The 21,160-nt window shown below is 38.3% G+C and overlaps 1 protein-coding gene across 3 annotated transcripts in view; it reads left to right on the top strand.

Annotated features, from left to right (window-relative positions):
• LOC110838519 (uncharacterized) overlaps positions 1-21,160 on the top strand; it is a 581,802-nt gene that overhangs the window by 79,614 nt on the left and 481,028 nt on the right. For all 3 annotated transcript variants that reach the window (XM_087348332.1, XM_087348331.1, XM_087348333.1), the window contains exon 2: positions 20,747-20,878. The gene's annotated coding sequence lies outside the window, so the exon portion shown is untranslated. The remainder of the gene's footprint in view (positions 1-20,746; positions 20,879-21,160) is intronic.

A 21,160-nucleotide genomic window follows, 5' to 3' on the forward strand; every position in this document is an offset into this window, starting at 1 on the left:
GCTGTTCCCAACACAGAAGTGGGTGGGAGGAGAACACCAAAATGTATGCAAATAAGCAGAGGACAAGTATTTTCAGCGCATTATCAACAGCAGAGTTTGCGAAAGGTAAACTTCACGCAGTATGAAATATTTCCCAACGCTTGGGACGTGTTAGAATGTTCATGTATGCTGAAATTCTTCATGCTTAATGCAGGCAATGGAATGAACAATTCAGAAAAGACAAAAATTAATGCGAATAACTTTATAAGCAGTTGCCGACAACCGAATAGGGGTGGTCCTCCACTTTGGGGATTGGGCGTTGTGCCAACAACCCTTCACCAGTTAAAACTTAATTTTGTTACTGTTTGTGTCAAAGCGCCTTGCACGTGGACTGATTCTTTGGCAATGTGAAAGGGACATGAGAGATGGCACAAGGAATTTTAAGGTAGGTTCAATCAAGTATCGAGTGAGTTAGAGAATTACAAGATATATTTAGAGGGAATACAAGAGGTTAGGTGGCCAGGGGGTTATTTCAAATAGCAGAAAATTACTGACTGTAAGACTGATTGTAATAATTATCGAGGAATCTCCCCCTTATCATCTGGTGAAGTTGACTCCGTATGTCTATGAAATTATTGGGGAACTTCAGTGTGGGTTCCATCGTGATGGATCTACAACTGGTTACATTTTCTACATTCACCAGATAGTAGAGAAAAAGAGTACAATGGGAGAATAAACTTCAAGAAAGCCTATGACTCGGCTAACCAGAAACTCTTTACAATATTTTGCTTTTAATTTGGTGTACTTAAAAGGCTTATCAGGCTAATTAAAACGTTTTAAAGTGAAACAAGTAGCAAAATTTGTCCGATACATTTCTTGTTCACAAAGGCCTGAAACAGGGAGGTGGCCTATCGTCGCTGCTATTAAATTTTGCCTCGGAATATGCCACGAGAAATGTCCAAGAAACTCAGGGCGGTTTGGAATTAAATGGACCACATTAGCTTTTGGTCTATGCTGATGATATTAATCTGGTGGGCGATGATATAAATGCAATAAAAGCGAACACAGAAACACTCTTAATGGTTAATAGAGATGTTGGTGTGGAGATAAATGCAGGAAAGACGAAGTACATGATCGTGTCTCGACGTCAGAATTCAGGACAGAACCAGGATATGAATGAACCAGCTAATGAATGGTTCGTAAGTGTGACAAAATTGTTGTTGACACAGGAATCGGTGGAGCGAAGTGGACGCAGCCAGGTCAGGATTGGGTCCGATGGCGGGATTTTGTGAACAAGGTGATGAACCTTCAGGTTTCATAAAGAAAGTGGGCTATTTGACAAGGCGGGTATATAATCGGCTTTTCAGAACACTTCCTGCACCATAGAGCGAGTGATTTGCATCTACTACAGGCGCGCAACAAAAATCACTTGGGTCATTTGAAACAAAACTTTGAAAAATTTCTTTCCCCCGGGTGTGGGTGTGAAGTTTAAAGAATTCTGCCCGTTTTCTACGTCATTCTCAAAGTGTAATATTCGTTTGTTCTCAGGCTGTGTTCTACAAAGTCGAATGTTTCGAATAAATGCTAAGCGACAAGAACTCGTTTTCCAGACGAATTTTAGCCGCTATGAAGTGTGGACAATGTCAGCCTTTTTCGTCTAAACGGAGCGGAGGATACTTTTAACTTTGCTAGCAACGTAATTTTTTTATATTCGGATAAAAATTCCTCGCTGTTGTGTGAAACGTTTAGCTTGGAAGAATGTATTCTGAAGTAATTCCGCACGTTTATGAACTCAAAGATTTGATTTGCGTTTTAAAATAAATCTACCCATCCGGGAAGACTATATTATAAACCTTGCAAATAAAATGTAAAACTATAATTATTCACGAATCTTGATTTTATTTATCAGTCAGATACGTATATCTGGACGACCGGGGTTCGATCCCCGACGGGGGCAGAGGATTTTACCTCTAGCCTCTGCGTCCAGACCTGCTCTGGGGCACCTAGACGGATAGAAGTCGTCCGATTAAAATGTCCTGATGCAACAGGGGTTCATGGCGCTGAATTGTTCCCAGGAAAATGTAATTTCGACGGAGCCCTTCGTTTGCCTTGTGCTGTGAGCAGAGGACACTTGTTGGCTCTGAACTGAACGTGGAATTGCTTGAAGAGGCCGGAGTCCGTGATGCCATGGCGGAAATTACTGCTATCGGATATGATAGAAAGAAATGGCTTAGGGACTGCGAAGTCGCTCCCAGGGCGAGCATCGCAGAAACCGCCCAATGGCCTCGGCCACAAACTTAGTCGGAACGGTGGACATTCAAAGTTAAGTGGAAACAGAGGCTGTCTTCGTGCTCTTCGGTGTTTACAACCGGTTACCGTGTCTTGGTTTCCTCTCGCATCCAACTGCATTTAATAAAAGTGTCTGGGGTTTTCATTAACATTTCCCACTCAGAGTTTGCACCGAATTATTTTATTAGCATAGTAACTTATTCGACTGAAGACCACACGGACCTGCATTTGTTTATGTCACGTTTCAGGTTTCCACGACAGCGAATATGAAGATGGCTGTCTTCTGGGTTCTTGCGCCGTGTAGTCTGGTAGATGGAAGTAGCGACCACATCTGAAACGCCTTGAAACTTTTACGAGACTACACGGCGCTTCAAAGCTGAAGTCAGAGAATCTTTAGTTCAAAGCAGGGCTCATTTCCCCTTGAAAGTGAAAAATTATGGGGTGAGGTCTGTTAAAACAAATATAAATGCGATTGTAAATCTTATTTTTTGTTGCATTCCTGCTTAAGTACATAAGTTTCGATTCTGTTTCTGTCCCCTATTATTGTTACGTATACTGATTTAAATTTGTCTTTTACATTATCTGGTAGTATCTTTGGTTGTATCTGAACAAGCCAATGTATTAATCAGTGATGGTGATGGTGCTTATATTCGTTTGACCTTACGAACGGTTCTTATCTGATGCGTCATTCGCGATGAACAGGTTTTGCACCAGTTCTTATGTCGTTAAAGCCTATTCGGCGTGTCATCGTTTACGTACAACTTGTAATTTGTATGAATCTTCAAATTATACAACACATTAATTTATTAAACATACTTAGGTTTAATTTAACTACTTCTCAAGATACAAGTTCCTTACGCAAAAGTCCCTTTAGACTGGAGACTTTTGATGTTGTATGTGATGGTGAGCTGTGTGTTATACTTACTTACTGGGATACTGGGAACGACCCGTTCTTCAAGTGCCTGAGCACTGCGGGGTCCCATCTTTACGTTGGCTTGATCTATTAGACAATCGGTAGGACTCCTTGGACGAGGGATCGGCCCGTCGCAAGGCCTCTGCCTGTACACAGGACAGACTTCCATGGCTTGAGTGGGATTCGAACCCACAGTCCCAGTGACCATGCGACACAAGGCCCACGCCTCAGACCACGCCCCTGTGTGTTATACGATACGTAATTAAACTGTCTTCTACAAAAGTTTTGTTGGAGGTGAAGGTTTGATTGAATAACAAATAATTCTGTTGTAATTTATATAAATGTATATTTTGTATAGGAAATAATAACGGGCTGAATGCATAAATCAAAAGATGAAACGATTAAAACGACTACACATTGCTCAGTATTTTTACTCACAGATTTAATTAGTGAGGTTCCTAAATCTGGTCGTTTATGAGGTGGACCACATTTGCAGAATAACTAGAGCGGACGAACAGAATTGAATTATTTTATGGGTTTTTATATAATATCCATGTCGCATTTTGTTACCATATTCTCTGGGATGGGAAATATAAATGCTTGACTTTGTGTGGACAAATCACTAAGCCTTATTACGGATTTTTTATCCATGTGAAAATGAGTTTTATAAGCCGTGCATTTGAAGGGCGTGAGACGGCTATCAAAACTTAAATGTTCTTAAGATTTTTATAAATCTGCGAGCTGTTAGTTTCAAGCAGTACAGTTATAGCTGAAGATCTTACACATTGCCGAAATGTACCCATCAGTTCATGTGACAGAGCTTCAGTAAACAAGCCAACTAAATATTTTAACGGAGAAATGGAGAGAATTTGTGATATTAAGTAAAATATTTCTTCGGGAGGATATTTTACAATGAGCTGGAAATTAGTCTATAAAAAATGATTATATACAGCGGTCGAATTTCACACAGAGACATGAATAAACCTTTAATGGGCATTTGAAAACATTTTGATTATTTAAATAATTAGTAGTATCGACGGTTGTAGGAAATAGCTCTCTACAGAATCCCTATGTGTAGCTTTTGAAGCTTTATTACTATTTAGATTATTCAACAGAACGCGAAGAATTCACATAGAGAAGCGTCATCCTTTATTCTTACAGCAGTCCATCAATTCGGACGACGTTATCTCTTTTTCCCGGTTTAAACACATTTTAAAGTGAAAAGTAAAAGGTAAATGACTTTCATGCAAAACCTTTCTTGCGATTAAGACTGTACGCGTGAGAAACCAATGTGAATCATTAGAGTGGATTTAAACGTACTGGACATATATTAATGCCTGAGACAGGTACTGAAGAAGGGACTATTTGTTCAGTCAAAAAGTGGGATAAGCCTCAATCTTTCTGATGGATTAGGGCCCTTGCTGTAGCACCATCTTCTAAAAGTAGGAACGCTTCCTTGCCGTGGGTGACGCTACAGTTTTCTCGGGTCAGTTCTCGGACAAGGCGAAGGAACTTCCACGTCGCTCTTCAATAAGTTCAGTTTAAAAAATCCACTTAAATTTACACAATAATCTTTTAATTAGATTGTGCGTTGTGTCATTGAATAAATATGAATATTAGAGAAACAAATTTAATTAAAATGTATCTTACAGTGATAGTGCGACCTGCAGTGCAGAATTTGTGTTGTGAACTTTACAGACGCCGTTTGTGTAACACTACTGCCTTGTTTCAATGGCAAAGGACGCCCATGTCAATATTCTGTCATTTCAACGTCATACAATTTGGTCAGGAGTATTAAATAAACAAGCAATGACGAATTCGCAATGGTAGTATAGTAGCGGAGAAGTCGGGCATAAAGTTTGATTTTTATATATATATATATTATATATTAAATCTTGTCCGTCTAATCACAATAAATTCTTATTAAATATTAAAATAATACAATAATTAACATTTAAAATATTTAAAATATCAAATGATGTTTTTTTAAACGCATTTAGTTTGACAGCTATTCATGAGATGATAAAGTTGCGTCATATTGTGATAAAATAAATTTGATAAATTTGATATTTTAAATATTTTAAATGTTAATTATTGTAATATTTTAATATTTAATAAGAATTTATTGTGATTAGACGGACAAGATTTAATATATATTTATTATATCACAATATGACGCAACTTTACCATCTCTTTGATTTTTATGTTAAAATTTCAATTTCTCGTCGAGTTCATTGTACCCTTCTCTAGTATACATAGATGCAGCAGTGGGTGTGGATAGATAGAATCATTCAAAGAATAATTTCTCTCGCATACGTAGAACCGTAAAGCCATTTTATTCTGAATGCACAGAGATTGCTCTCGTGTACTCGCTTATAGATAGGATCACACATATAAGCATCACATGTGCGTACAAAGATATACGCGTATCCTCATTACACTTACACGCGAACAGAAACGAAAAACAACAAACCCGAAATCTGTAACAGTAGAAATAAAAGAGCAAATTACTTTAAAAGCTTACGACTTGTTTGTAATGGATCACTTTTCGTCCCGTACTATCAATTAGGGGAGAGGCCAAGCAGCTTAATGATCAATAATTAAGTTCAACACTGAAATTAATTTAAGTGGAGTAGACGGTTTGAGGTGGAAGATGTCTTCAAGCGGGGGAGAGAAATGTAATTGTGTTAACAAGTTTCATACTTTTGAGGCATTCTTTACGCTCTAGAATGAGAGAAGAACACTTTATGGACCCGTCCATGTCTGTCTGTCTGTCACGATTCTCCATCTGGTGATAAACACCAGTGCACGCCAAAGAGATCCCTTTTCCAGTATTGTGAGTACTGGAAGGAAAGTCACTGCTGCTCAGACCCGAAACTAGTGTAAATTATTTTATTACTACTGAAACACTAGTTAGAGGGCAGCAGAACGAGATGTTGTTTTGTATATAAATAATATCGTTATTGCGTAGAGATTCAGTACATTTTAATTATAACACCAAGCTTTAAACGTCAACACAAAGGAACACAGAGTAGACGCGGGAACATTAAATACGTCCATAAACAGGCTTTCATCCCTTAGCTGAGAATTAAATAATGCTACAAGGAATAAAGGGCGAATTATTTTTACTCATCGTTAAATTCAGATCTGAAAATGAAGGAAAATGCCATCACAGAAGTTTAATATAATTTACCACTGTGGAGTGATGCATTGGGTGTTGCCAAGCAACGGAACAGCTTACGAAAGTGATCAGCCAGACAAGAACACATACGCTCGCCTCTGTAATATATTACTGTTAATAATTGACTGTTAGGTACGTAACAACGCTTTTTAAACATCAGGGGCTGCTTAATGCAGAAGGAAATTTTAAAGTGGTTATAAATGATATCTAGGAAACTTGTTTGCTGTATTACGAAGTTTGTTACCACCTGCGTCCATAGAATTATATTGGTATTTACTAGCTGGGAATTTATAATAATAAATGTAATTATATGTATCAGATTCTGTAACTAACATTCTGATCTAGGCGGTTCCTGCTATTCACTAACAGTAAATTAACGTTCTGAAAATATATTTGAGGGTTTCAAAAATTCGTACGTTCAATACCACACTTTCTGTAGACTCTGAACGCAAATGTTGTAAAAAAACTCGGCGTGGGTTCGAAAACTATGTCAGTGAGAGGGACTAAGTTATGGAGCGGCAGCATTAATTTGTGTGCTCTAAATCATTCAATTAACACAGAGTAACGATCTGTTTCAGCTGTTCATACAACTGTAATGTAAGTGCCATGAAGCAGCCTCTGCTCTTGGCTGCAACACTCGTATTGAAAAATGAGCTCTGCTGTGGATACACAACTTTCTCTGAGCCTATACATTTTATTTATAGTGGCGATTAAACTTTCAGTAACCGAGTGGATACGTGACCGCCCACCGAATAATAGACCCGTATAAGTTATGGTTCCTGACACTAACATAACCTTCCATTCGCAAACATGACGGAACACATAAAGTGGCATGTGATATTTAGCTTCGTTATGAAATGGTTTTGTTGCCAGGTTTGTGGAAATGCTATTTAACTTCGTGTAACTAAGTAACTAACTAACTAACAAATCCATCCACCTGTTAGTGACTTCTTGTTGAGTTAAGGAATTTCTCAGGCAAGTAAAGAATTCCCTGTTACTTTGGAACTCGTTGTTATCACAAAAGACGCCACTCGGCCACCTCCTAAGCCATTCTGATCTACTTAACCTCTTTACTCAAGACTCAGCTAATGCCCGTGTCTGTCAATAACATAATTTATAAGAAATCGCCCTTCTGGATTCACAGTTTCCTTCAAACTGTCCGATCTGTTGGGCGGTCGCTAAAAACAAAAGTTTTGTTTATTATATAGGCCTATAAAATTCTTTAGTTTTTTCACTTTTTTATCATATTTCCGTCTGAATGAACATAACCGGTCCTTACAGCGCAACGAGTTCACACAAAATATGAGTTATGTCACATGAATTTGCGCTTTGAGTAGGACATAACTTTTTATTAGCTGAATAGAAATATGTTATTTCAGCGCGGATTTTTTCCCCTAACAAAATAGGCGATGAAATGAGGCAAGTCGTGTTTGATGGAAAAGATATGTAACCCATATTAAACTATTTATTGATGGTTGCAATTCAATTCGATAGGATTAATAAATACACAGTGTTACGTCATGTTTTAACCTGTTCGCGCCAGTAAGCCCGTTATCTTAAAAAAGTCGAATGGTATCTGTTTGATAAGCGAAACGAGGATTGTTTGTTGAGTACCACCTCGCATCTCGTTCCTACTTAATTTTCCAGAATGAGTTCAGGGCTGCATTTGAAACTTTTAATATGCGAAATTGACGATATGTCGTTTCGTGGGCCGTCTCCGTGACTCAGGAAACGTCGAGGACTGAAACCGTTCCGGTCGACTTCCCATGTTAATGCGTGCATCGCTGAATGCGGTGAATATTTACAAAACGTAACATTGTTTTTTGTTTTATTATTTCGATGTAATTAATCTTTTAGCAAACAGAACGCGTGTTAGGCGTGGACTGCGTGACTTCTAAATCACTCTGTACCTACCACTGAAGCTGACTTTTTTTTTTTTGAAATGTTGCGCACTAATGATGGAGGCAGCAGGTACCTCCAAAACGTCGGTTAACCCCTCCCAGACTACACGGCGAAAAATCCCAGAAGACACGCGGCCTAATGCACACGCCACGTATTTGATAATTATAGAACATAACTGAATGTCAGCATATAATTTAAAAACTGTGACGTCACAGTGGGTAAATAATTGTTTCATTTTATGTTCTATGTAAATTTGGGCGGTGCTTTGACGCAATCAAAAACTGTTATTCTGTTTGTGCGTCTCCATCTCTCCACCACAGAATGAAAACTGAGTGGTCAGCAGTGCTGCTTTTTTTTAATCCTGATGTCCCATATTGGACTGTGGGTGCGGAATTTGGGGATCATAATTAATCAGTCTCTGGAAGGAAATTCTTCCATGTTCCTCATAGTTAATAACTGACGTCAGTTTTCAGTCTGACGCTTCGGCTTATGCAATTGAAGTGCGCAGTTAATCAATTCGGAATTAACCGACGAGGTTAGCGTACGACAAAGCTAGTGAAACGTACCGATGTATCAGAGGCATCATGTAACCTGGTTTATCGGATATTCTGACAATTTCGTCCTGTTTCCTTCACTGTCTCAAATAAGTGTAAGAATATTACCTAGAAATACGTTACAAAAGCCTCCTTCTGAATTCTTGTAATAGTGCGTAATTTATATCGTTAGGTGCTTCATAAGTCGTGCAGTTAAAACAGTTCCATTGCATAAACTAAGGAACCGACTATTTCACCTGTGCTGTGCCCTACTGAATTCACTTTCCCGAGCCCCTTTAAACAAGCGCTGGTTTAATACCTTAAAATAGCACTCGTGAGCTGCCATCCGTAATCTAATTAATCAATTACACTCGTCTTCCCTAACAAATTAACTAACGTCGTGGGGCACAGCCAAGGAATTCTCCGCCTTTTACAGTACGCCAATGTTCGATACCGTGTTAATAATTGTCATCCCGTGACAAACAAATGCTGTCGCCCTAAGATCTGTTTTAATGTTTAATGTCTTTCATGCAGTAAATTTCCTTCAGGCTTACGAACAAATTTGTACTCATTTCTCATCTTATTATACCCTGTACATTTCGTGTCCATCTTAGCTTTCCTAACTTATCATAATCATCTTCTCATCTTACGTAGTTGCAGTTGAATGAGCATCTGTAAATCAACCAGCCAGCCTACATATTATTATAGAACTGATTTTGGAGCGCAGTCGGTATAGTGACTGGTTAAGGAATAGACGATCGGGGTTTGGTCCTCGACGGGGGGCAGAGAATATTTCTCTAGCCCCTGCGTACCGGGGTCCTTTTCCGGGGGTAAATCCGGCCGGAGCGTGATGCTAACCACTCACCCCCATCTAGTGCCGAGGTCAAGAATGAGTAGGAGCTATACCACCTCTCCCCCAAGCGCCTATATGGCGTATGGGACAGTTTCACTTTTTCACTTTACTAATTTCAATTCAGAGAAACGCAAATGAAGTGGTTAATCGAGGTTGTCCTTTCAGGTCTGCCGAAAAATGACGCTGCTCTATCTCAAGAAAGGCTGAACACATTTACATAAAGTTTGGTACTGGGGAGTTCATCTAAAATTTATTGATACGTTAGACTATCGGTTGAAATCGGACAACAGTAACGGATACTTTTATGAGAACCAACACACATTTCTACTTGCGGAAATGACTGAGTTCGTAAACGGCAGGCAACCTTACTTACTATGGTTACATTAGTTTCCTTGATTCCTCGAAAATTTGCAGCCAGATAAAGAGAGAGAGGGGGGTCCGTGATAAACACCAGACACCCCGACCGTGAAAGGGAACTAGACCGCAGAAAATTCCGACGCCTCGGACATCAGAAAGGACAAATTTCAAACTGCAAAGTTGTTACGTCATTTCTTAACAGGTAAACCAATTTGTTAAAAATCCTCGCGCTTATGCAGTGTTGTTTGGTTGCGTGACTGTCAGTGAATCCAAGGCTCAGCATTAAAACTGTCTGAGAACCAGGGACCTTAAGCACCACTCGATTTGGACGTCAATTATTTGTGGAGCGCGTCTCTGTTACCAAGATGAACTGACGTGATGGTGTGAATAATTAATTATGAACTCACATTCTCTGTCTTCATTTGATTCGCTGTTGCGCGTGGCTGGATGTCAACTGCAGCGCGTGATAAATCATGGCGCAGGTGGCGTCGTGACGCGGTGTCGTGCGTCTTCATTGTTAAGCACACAATATACCGAGATTAGCCGCCTGGTTCGATACATTTTCTATTCACAATATTACAGAACATGGTTACCATTTTATACTGTTTTTTTATAGAATACAGAGATTCAATAGAAGTTTTATCGTCTTGTCGCAGTGTAGAAAGTTCTCGGATGTGCGAAGTCGTTAAGAAAGTGCGCCATAAAATGTCGTGGTAAAGTTACGAAGATAAAGTTTTGTGTGTGTATAATGTAGCATCATACCAGGAAGAAGTATTTTGGATTTCATAGCTATATGTGTTAATAAAGTCGGTAGGAGCTCGAAATGAGTATCGTGTTCCTTTGCCCAAACTTTAGAAAACCGAATTTCAAAACAACGAATCACTTTCTTAAAGGTCGAAAGTAATAGGACACCTTAGACGATACTCCATAATTGTATAAAATTAGTATATATATTTCCGTTTTAACAATGTTTATGCATTTCTCCGGTACCCTTTTACGGGTCCCAACTTTCTTTGGTTTTTGATCTATTAGACATTCGGTAGGCCTCCTTGGACGAGGGATCGGCCCCTCGCAAGTGTGTGAATCACTGAGGCTACACCCGAGAACTGTAAGTTGTACTTTAACAAGCCGTGTTTCCAAATTTTAAAATAAATAATACTTTATGTAAGTATTTATATATTGAAGCAATAATAAATAATGTGACCCGAGCGGTCATTACTTAAGAACCAAGTTTCCAGCATATTAACCAAATAAATTTTGCTGTTACAATAAAAACCTGACATAAGTTTTAGGACTAGAAATGTGTGCAACAGAGAGTTCTACCTGGAACTTTCCTTTGCAAAACCCGTGTTTCTTTCTCAATGCTGTAATTTAAATAGAGTTTACTGAAATATGTTGAGTCAAGAAGGGTCTATTTTTGTTAGGAATAATATCAATATAGGGTACAATGCATAAAATGATTACACGCTTGGAGAACAAAACATAAAACAAAATTGAATTGTTAATTAAGTAAGTGTTAATATTCACCAAAACAAGTACCATGTACTAGTATTCCAAGAAATGATTTTGTATCTCTGATGTGTGCTTTCATTACGATACCACTAATTATTATTAACATGCCATATATATGAGAACATATTAATTAAATAAAATACTGTATACTTTTTTGACTGAAATGTATTTTTGTTAGTATTTACGTTGATGTTTCATATTAATGTAAAGAAGATCTCTTAAGTTGAACAAAGAACATGAATTAAAAAAGCAGGTCTGTTTAAAAATATATTGTTAAGATTATTAGTCTGGAAGAAGGATTAAGATAATTGAGCAGTTGCATTTCTGTGATTTGTATACGTAAAGTAGTATTTTCAGAATACTATGAGCTGGGATTTGGAAAAAGTCTACTCTGAAGATGGAGAAAATGTTAAATAGCATTGAAATGAATATAAGTGAGGATGGTTATGAGAATGGGGGGTTGGTTTCTGTGACCGTGTTGGTATTAGCATTTGAAAGTTTTGGATCTGCTGCTCCAATGTTACTTCAGGCCTAAATCATGTAAACATTAATCGTGACACAGGCGCAGCGGAATTTTAGAGAAACATTCCACTGCATATAAATCCTACATAAAGGACTGAATGGATAAAGTTGCAAGTTGGTATTTGATATTCCTTGTCGTGTGTGCGGGTGGTTTGTCGTACAGTTCAATAGGAATTACGAAAGGAGAATACAAAGTTCATGGCATTAGAAACCACACCAAGTTGTGGTCGCTACAGCTGTTTGTGAGAGGCGCACTTGTTTCGAAAAGTTGTAGTTAACGACTAGCCAGAGAGGGAAAGAGGGCATAGTTAGGGCCGAGCACTTCAAAGGGACCTCAGTCGACATGTCTAATTTGAAGCTCCAGGTTGCAGTTCGTCCGTCTTCATTATAATCATCCTGGCCGTCAAAGCTGACAACTAATGGTTAATAGTTTAACGCGACTATTGTTCTGCCGGGCTTCAAATTACTGGCTTCACGTTACAGCAGTGACCGACCTCCCGGGCGTCTCGCAGTCTCCGTGTTGAGGCCCTCCTAGGTCCCACGAATCTACTAACAAGGCAATTACCCTGTTTCTCAGGAACAAGATGTCGTAGGTTTTTATTGGAATGCGGACTCTGGATATTAGAAATGGGCGATCTGTCTAGAAAAACGTGCAAATGGTGGAATGCAAAGATGTTCCTATACTCATCAATGAATCAATACAATAAACAGTAATAAATACCCACTGTATTTTCAGAAATGTTATTTACAATATGACGTACTGCAGTTGAAGTGAAGACCTGCTTGGAAAATTAGGATGACTTATGCTGATAATATTGCTAGGGATCAACCTGAATGCCTGAAACTATTTAGTATAAAATATTTTCTGTTCCCACCATCTACCGAACAAAAATAAAAATAAAAATTTGGCTAAATCCTGGGTTATAGCGCCGTGTACTCTGGTCGAAGTTCATCAACGTTTAAGAGAATATCTTGTCCAGCTGAGCGACTATCATCTCTCCAAGAGATGTTACTTATACGATGTCTGTTGTTGATTGTATTAAGATATCACTACTGAAGAAACATGTTTTAAATTCTGTTTTAAAATAGTGAAAGATGACGAACGTTAACAAATGAGGATATAATGAACAGAACGGAAAACATCTGCGAAGCCTGGTGCAGCCTTCGTAGCCCCAATAATCGTTGATGGAAAGGCTAGCTGGAAAATTTCAGAATATATATGACTTATATATCTACGTATTTACAATGTGAAAAAATGGTTATCGTTATCATATATATATATAAATGTAATATAAACTACATTTTTAGGAAAAGGATTAAAATTATTTAAGCACACAATTTAATTAAATGAACAGAGGATAGTGCTATTCTGAAGAGAACACTATTTAAAATGCTGCTGTCAGTTTTATTAAATGGCATATTGATTAATGTGGAGTACCAAACACTCCCTTTGTGTCATGGACATTTTACTGTACAATGTCCTAAACAGAGAGCAGACCTTTCATGAGGTTCTCTTTCATCAATGGTATTTAGGCTACATTGTTTGCAGAACTATCCTCTACAAACGAATTAACTGGGATATAAAACCAATATAATTATTTGGACATCGCATTTATCAGTTTTATCCGTCAAATCTCTTGTATTATTATTATTATCATCAGCATCATAATTGCTATGAAATGGTCCTCATGTGAATAGTGCACAGGCAGAAAGTTGTTTTCGAGGGGTTGGCTGCAGTTTCAAACTCTCCCCTTTCCTGCCCACTCGCCCGCAATACTAACTCCATCAACGAGTTCATTAAAATTTCAGTAAAAATTACGCGTGTTCGTATTTCATTTGACAATGCTATCTCAACTGCATCGGACATGAGTCGAATGGGAGGATAATTGGCGCGATGAACTGGGTTGAGTAGAACAGATTTTGTCCCACTGTAAGGTAATATTCGAGATTGGGTCCAGAGAGACTGAGAAAGATAATGAAAACCATAAGAAGGTATTATCCATCCCCAGCTCGAGATCGAATTCTGTTTCCTTCACCACTAGGCAAAATCATAATGTACGTTCACAGATGTGAGAGATTCCACCTCCCGGAATTCGGGATGTACACGGTTAGAATCCAATTCAGGAACTGGTTATCTTGACTAAATATATTTATGATTATGTTCTATCCCTCTGTCGGGTCATCTTAAAATAGACCACGACTGCTTCGTGGCGCGTCCCTTCCTGAACTCATCATTCGTAATTAGTTTATAATCCTCGGCGAGATTACACAACCTTAGCAGTTGATACAGTGTTGTATTGATAGAATAACTAAGAAGCTAACAAGGTCACTTTCAGGTAGGATTTTCTGATGCTGAAGGAAAAGTTATAAATAAATGGAAGGTTATTTCTGCTAGAAGTTTACCGACGTTTCGAAGTTGCTTCCTGTCTCCATCATCAGGGCGATTCCCATCGGCAAACTTCTACGAGGCTACCGGACGGAATAACACAAAAAACAGTTATATTTTACTGGACGAAATAAGGAGAAAAGCTGTCACAGGTAGACGTTATGACTGTCACAAACCTTATCGAGAATGTGGTCTGGTTTGTTGATTGACGGTTTCGCGCAAAGATATTTAACAACGCTCGTTTAGCGTGGAATGCTAAGATTATTTTGAATGATAAATTGAAATGTAGGGAGAAAGGAATCACGAAAGTCGTGACCAGTGTCCTGGACCGAGAGTTGAATGCGGGACTTCCAGATTGCGAAGCTGTAATGCGAAAATGATTACGGCTGGTATATAGGTAATGATTTGGAAGCAAGGGGGTGTGGGCTATTTAAAGGTGTGAACCCTTTTTAATTAAACGACTGGGTGGGTTTCTTCTTTCTACTTTTTCAAGACGTTTTAAAGTTAGGCGCGTTTCGAGACTGGTAAGTTGTCGGACCATCTTTCATCTGGTCTTTTAATCTCCTTAATATTTTTGTTTATCAAAAAATTCACTCTTCTAATTTATGTAGGCTTATCTTCCATTCGTTACAAATGATGTCTTTATTCTAATATCCCATTCTCAGTATTCTTTGGAATACATTTTTCTCCCAGTTCCCCCTGATTCTTTTATTACGTAAACTGTCTCTCCTTTGAGGTACCTACAGTTCATCGGAGTTTCCGTGATCTCACTTCCTCCTTAGTGTCAAAAAAGTTGGTTTGTCTTCATTTCTGTATTCTTAATCGGATATCTGTTGACTTGTTTGTGCCAAAGTTTCCTCTAATAACTCAATTAATTTTATTGAAAACATTCACTTGGTTTACTAGATCAGGTTTTACATTAATAAAAATTGTGTTTTCTACGTAGTGAGATATTTAGTTATGTGGGTGTTTGTTAAAAGAAAACGTTTTAAAATCGCCGAGACTGGAGTTGTGCCACTACAGATAGGAAGGTGATAATGAATCGAAAGTGGATTATTAATCTGGAAGGTTTAAAGACTTGTTCTTGGCGTATCGACAGATTTTGGGAGTAAAGTATTTATTCTTGTTATGTAACTACTCGGATATTTTACTCAGGCACTTCTTTGATCCCATTTCGGAAGGGTGTAAGGGTTTTATTTCTAAACGTACCCTGCCTCTGCAGACAAACGAATGAGACGAACCTAAGTAGGCGTAAGTCAAGCGAGTACTTTAATGAGAAAGAGACACATAATTCCTCGTGTTACTTCAGTTTGACACGTTTTGCTAATATCTGATGTAGCAACAGAGGGTTTCGAGTTTGGGGTCGCGAGAAGAAAGAAATTGGAGACGCGAAGCTTTAACAAGGCGTCACAATAAGTAACCCTACACACACAGGCTCGCTTCAGAGATCTCTCTCTTTCCACGGCTTTGCTGGGGATGCTGTACGCATCTAGATACTTATTTGCGAGGCTCAGGTTCATACAGAATACACGTACAAAAGCTCCTGGATTCCCTTTACAAATGATACCGGTTTACAAAGAAAGATGTAGCTCGTATCTCTTAATGTGGACAGTAAATGCGTAGCCTGTGTTCTGTTTTATTTTATTTAATAATTATTGAAATGTTCTGCAACATTTTTAAATATTTAAAACTGCAATCAAATTAGTAAACGACTGAACTGTTTCAAGTATTGACTTAATCATTACGCAATGAACAATGGTACAGCAATCTCAAGTTTTATCCCTAAATTGAAGTGGATATTTAGCTTCACGGTACTGCCACATTATCCGCGAGGAAGCATTGAATAGGGTGCCGGATCATTTCCGGTGTCGGTCTTGACGTAGCGGCGAAAAGAAAATCCCTGCATCTCCCGAAAATCGATTACGGTCTCTAGGAAATACTCAGTAATTATTTAGATTATTATTAATAATTATAATATTTAAATTTATCAATATATAGAAAACGACATCAAAGAAGGAGGCTGCACGCGTGTGGACTGGATTTTTCTGGACCAGCGTAGGATTTAGTAGCAGGCTCTTGTAGGCATAGTGATGAGTTTTCTGGTTCCACAGAAGGCGGATAATTTCGTGAATATCTGAGCGACATTTAACAGTGAATCTGGTTTTTGGAGTTGGTTATTAGGATCTGTTATTTTGTTATCGTTTTGTGTCTTACGGAATAACACAGGCTGAAGGTCTTTGAGAACATTGTTTTTAAAAATGTTTGAACCTAAGAGGAGTAAAGTGACAAGAAGCTATGGATGTTTCGGCGAAGAGAAATGACACTGCTCTGTCAGGAATCTAATGCAGGCAGATCAATTCCTAAACAGTAGATTTACAGAAACAATGTCACTAATCTTACATAAAATAAGAATGGAAATTCCAGGGAAATATTTTCAATATATTGAGGCCTTTTGAAGCTTCATGAAGATTTATTTTATAAAGGAGCTAACGAGAAGTCCGCGAAATTCTATTTTAAACACAGATCAACCCTTTGAAGCACGAAGTTAATCAAAATAATATTTATAAATTCAAATTAAATCTCAAAGGATATACAACGCATTTCCATTACAAAGATCAGTTTGTTAATGAAGTTTAGGGAAATAATCACTGAGAATTTTACGAAACTCACAAATTCGCCCAGTGGGCAAATTTTAGAGTTATAAAATGGTAAAGCAGGTGGTACACATAATTACCGTTGTGTTTTTAAGTTCTAACTTCTTGTGACAAAAATAATTTTGCCATTTTATGGGTCATTTAACGCCATTGTACGTACAGTATACCTTTACCAACCTTTAAATCCAGTAGAAGGGAAAATGTGACGGACTCTGTGATCTGTAACAAGAAACCAAGAGGAAACACGAAAATTTTGAAAAATATAATTGAATGATGTAAAACTGCACGGTTTAAATTAGTTTTTGTGCGAATACAACCTACGCAGACACCAGGACATGAACTCGTTGGCCACCTGGCTATTACCGTTGAACCTAGCTCACGTCACGGAGAAGAACTTTAATTAGTATTCCTCTTAAAATTATGGATAATGGAATTCAGAGAAAGTAAATTAAGAATGAATGGAATTATGACGCTGGCTGTATGTCTACGTCACTTGAAAATTTTAAACAGGCGACTCTTGTTTGAGGGAGAATGTCATTGAGACGTAGTTCACTACTGCATTATACTAGTTATCGCGAGACGGAGTCGAGTCCGGAAACATAAGGGCGGGAAATAACAGGGGAAAAGAAGACTCGAGGGAGACGCTGTGACGGGAAGAATATAATTAAGGGAGACTTGATTCCTTGCCCTCCTGTTCAAAGCAGTTACGGGAAGTGAAGGTTCGTACTCTAATATCGAAGTTGAATAGGCTTTTCTGGTGTCGGGTTTCGCCCGCCTTGCCGTCTGTAGAATGTGCCAAATCCTAGAAACAGCTTTTCAGATGTGAATCCAGGTGACGTCTTTAGAAATGTAAATGCAGGTCACAGAGAACGTTAAATAACATTTTGGTGTCAAACCGAAAGAAATCCGGTTGTCACCGTTTGTAGTAAATAAGGACGTGGAAATGGTTTATTAAACATGACAGCGTGTCTAAGACACTGAAGGGAAATCAGAAGTTGGCCTGTCATCTTTATCGACGGAAGACTTTCGAGCTCAGAACTTGGCATTCAGTGAGTGAGTTAGAGAGAGACGTAACTGACATAATGCACGATTCGTGCGCCACTGTACACGAGCTCTTTCCAATAACTAAAAATGGTTTAATTTTTCCTCAGGTGAAATGGAGGATTTATTTACCGATTTTACGATATAAGGACAGTTAATCGTTAGGGGCAGTTGAATCATGATATTCAAGAGACAATGAATTTAATTAACTGCTTTAAAATTGTAATTAATTAAGTTAATTATAAAAAAGAGCGAAATACAACATTGGAAACTGCTTGGAAACTGGTGGAAAAATTAGGAAGAAGACAGTTTTCTCTTACGTTGCGCCGCGTAGCCTGGAAGACGTTTACCGACGTTTCAGAGATCCTTACTGCCTATATCACTACGAACCTGATGTTGGAGGCACCAAGGATCTTCGAAACTTCAAATCCAATGGCGGTAAATTTATTTGAGATGTTGTCAATATATAAACGTTTCTAAACAACGAAGCAGGCTTAAAAATGATCTATTCACATAATTGATGAAATTATAATTTTAATTATCCGTTTGAAATGAACATTTAAATGGATCAAACAATTTTCGCAAATTCCCTCACGTCCGATTTAATCAGAGCCCGTTCATTTGTCCTTGACTTCGAAACGCCCTCACAGTAAATAGCACATCCATTGAAGCTGCCTATTGTTTGATTCATTGTTTATTTCAAGATGTATTTTCACCTCCCCGGTTTATTTTAACACAACTGATGATTTATAATCTTCGCTCTCGAAATGTTGTTGGTTTCTGCATTAAGCCCGGAAAAAGTTATTATACTTAGTCACCGTGAAAGCTTCAGATCAATCACCTCTGTTGATTTGCTAACGACGAATTACAAAGGATGTGAAAATTTTCGTAGCCTATTTTAAGATATGCTCGCGCTGTAATACGGAAAACCAAATTCCAGACTGAGATTTGATTTTGGGTCGTCCAAAATACGAAGTAGGAGCGCGTACAATTAAACATCAACATTCAGTGCCAGTCCTAGGCTATATCAAACTTCACAGGTATAAATTATATGACTTTATGGAATACTGAAACTACGTTGTATCAACTGTAAATGTCATTTGGCGTTGGAAGAGTGGGAGGACGGTAAAGACGGCTCGGGAAAGATGCGATTGAATTCTTTGACGAAACTGTTTCAGTCGCAAATTTTGTTTAGCATCGAACGAGGTGCGTAAACCTGAGTGATTAAAGGAAAGGCAAGGATTTGATTGGAGAATGACCAGACAGTTTCGTTTAGAAAGTCAGTTAACTAATAACCTGAGTCATGACAGCCGTTAAAATGTTCATGATTCAAACAAGATTCATTCCGCATGGACGATTTGAGGGTTTCCGCTGCTGCATTCTTTTAAATTCAAGAAACTCAAGAATTAATATAGAAAATTAAAAATCTTTAAAAATGTTAACATCTATACCAAAATTTTAAATTAATGTAATTTATAGATCTATAAGCGGATGCTGGAAAAGAAATTATACCGGTAGGTGTGAATCGATGTAAGAGAATTGGAGAACATAGTCGTATTAAATATTTTTAAAGCGCATTTAATAAAAGCAAGCGAATTTATTCGTAACCCAGCAACGTGCTAACTTCGATGGTTTTATGGAACAAATACGTGGAAAAGAAAAGTAAAATTTCTGTTTGAATTGTTAGTTTTAAAAGCGTAAAACTGCAATTTTCAGAGCAAATTAGACGATGCAAACTTCTTTCTGTATTTGTCTAAGACAACAGAAATTGGGAAATCGTATCTTTGAATCCTTTGTTTAGGAAAAATCTCCATCCTGCGCAAGCAAAGTAGAAATAGGTCTTAATTAGAGATGATTTAGCGTTATACGAAATTGGAAGTTATAGGAAACACATGATTTCTTACTACACCTAAATTTGCGTCAGTGGAACGGGACTCGGGTATAGCAATGGGCTCCTGGAGTGTCCCTCGACTTCCTGAGGCCTCATAGAAAGAGGCTGTCAGTGAGTCATCCCTAAGACGAAGTAGAAACAATCCCGAAAGACCCAGGAATTTAAGAGCGTGATAAAGATAAGCATTTCTCTTTCTATCTAATTGCCTTGTTCCTTTGGTCGACTTCAGCAAGTCTCAAATGACTTTCAATAATTGTGACCGTGTGTAATTAATTTATTCTGAACGGTTCTGTCGATGGTGTGATACAGACTGAATTGCAGGGTTCTGGGACTTTGTCCATCGCCTGATGTTATAAACTGACACAACATTTCGAGAATTGGATCGTGTCCTCGTCTTCAGGTGGGGTCTGTTGGAATGAGCTAATCACAATCACTGGACAACCATTCTAAGGCAAACGTTTGCCTGTAGTCCAGACATTCATACGCCCCGTTATAATTTTTATTGTTAATCTTACCATTAATTCCAGCTGACATCACCTGAGCTTAGTGATAGAGATTAGCTCATTGTAACAGACCCCAAAGAGTAGGATCCCTTCCCTTCAGATCAATTGTGTAATCTTATAACATCAGACAATGAACAAAGTCCCAAAACCCACCAATCCGTAGTGCGTAATTAAATTGGCTAGTTGGCAACATTCTCCGAATAATCTCTCGTTTCTCTCTTAATGCACAGGCAGTACGACTTGAGACAGGCTGCAGTTCGAAACCCGAAGCAGCACTGAGGCTCCACGTTTTTGACTGCAAGTGTCTGTTCATCTGGGAGTCCGTGTGGCCGGAGAAGCCAGTCGAATGCCGACTCTAACGTGTGAGTAGACAGAAATATATCTACATTTTAGTTTACAAAAAGTAAAATTGTTTCCAGTTTGTGTTGTCATCAAATCGAACGATCTCTTGAGGGTCGGGCGTAGGGAGGTTGGTGTGACACGCTCTGCGCATGCTCGTTCAAATATTTATCCATCGTATGAGTAACGTGCAAGGGAGCACCGCAGACAGAATTTTTTTCGATATTGTCAGTACCTGCCGTACCACTGAATAAACTAATCCATGACGAAAATCACGGCTAAGAAAGTGACGCGGATAATATCGA

The sequence above is a fragment of the Zootermopsis nevadensis genome, unplaced genomic scaffold (assembly GCF_977971745.1).
Source record: "Zootermopsis nevadensis isolate Lab colony 2312 unplaced genomic scaffold, Znev_1.0 Znev_ptg000013l, whole genome shotgun sequence".
NCBI classification, from domain to species: Eukaryota; Metazoa; Arthropoda; class Insecta; order Blattodea; family Termopsidae; genus Zootermopsis; species Zootermopsis nevadensis.